The sequence below is a fragment of the Frankliniella occidentalis genome, unplaced genomic scaffold (genome assembly GCF_000697945.3).
Source record: "Frankliniella occidentalis isolate FOCC.00 unplaced genomic scaffold, Focc_3.1 Scaffold347, whole genome shotgun sequence".
In the NCBI taxonomy this organism is placed as follows: Eukaryota; Metazoa; Arthropoda; class Insecta; order Thysanoptera; family Thripidae; genus Frankliniella; species Frankliniella occidentalis.
Window position 1 is genome coordinate 176,475 of NW_026267470.1, and position 301 is coordinate 176,775.

The window sequence follows — 301 nt, forward strand, 5'->3', positions numbered from 1 at the left end:
TCCACGCCAGCAGTGTATGGCGGTGAGCAGTGGGGTCAGGCTAGTAGAGCTTAGCGCAGCTATGAGAGGCGCGGCTATGCGAGTGGCCACTGTATATTGTTTGCCAAACAGTCTTAAAACTTGACTTTTTGCAATTGTTTTTAAAATATCTACCTCTAGCTCCTACACGGTTAAAGATGCGGTAAATCGGAGGGTACGATCAGACTCAGAATGTGGTGTTTTGGGGGGGTACTTCCTCTGTCATTTTACGATTGGACGCCTCCTTGTACGTCTTCATGTGCAACGTGGTCATTTTCACCGT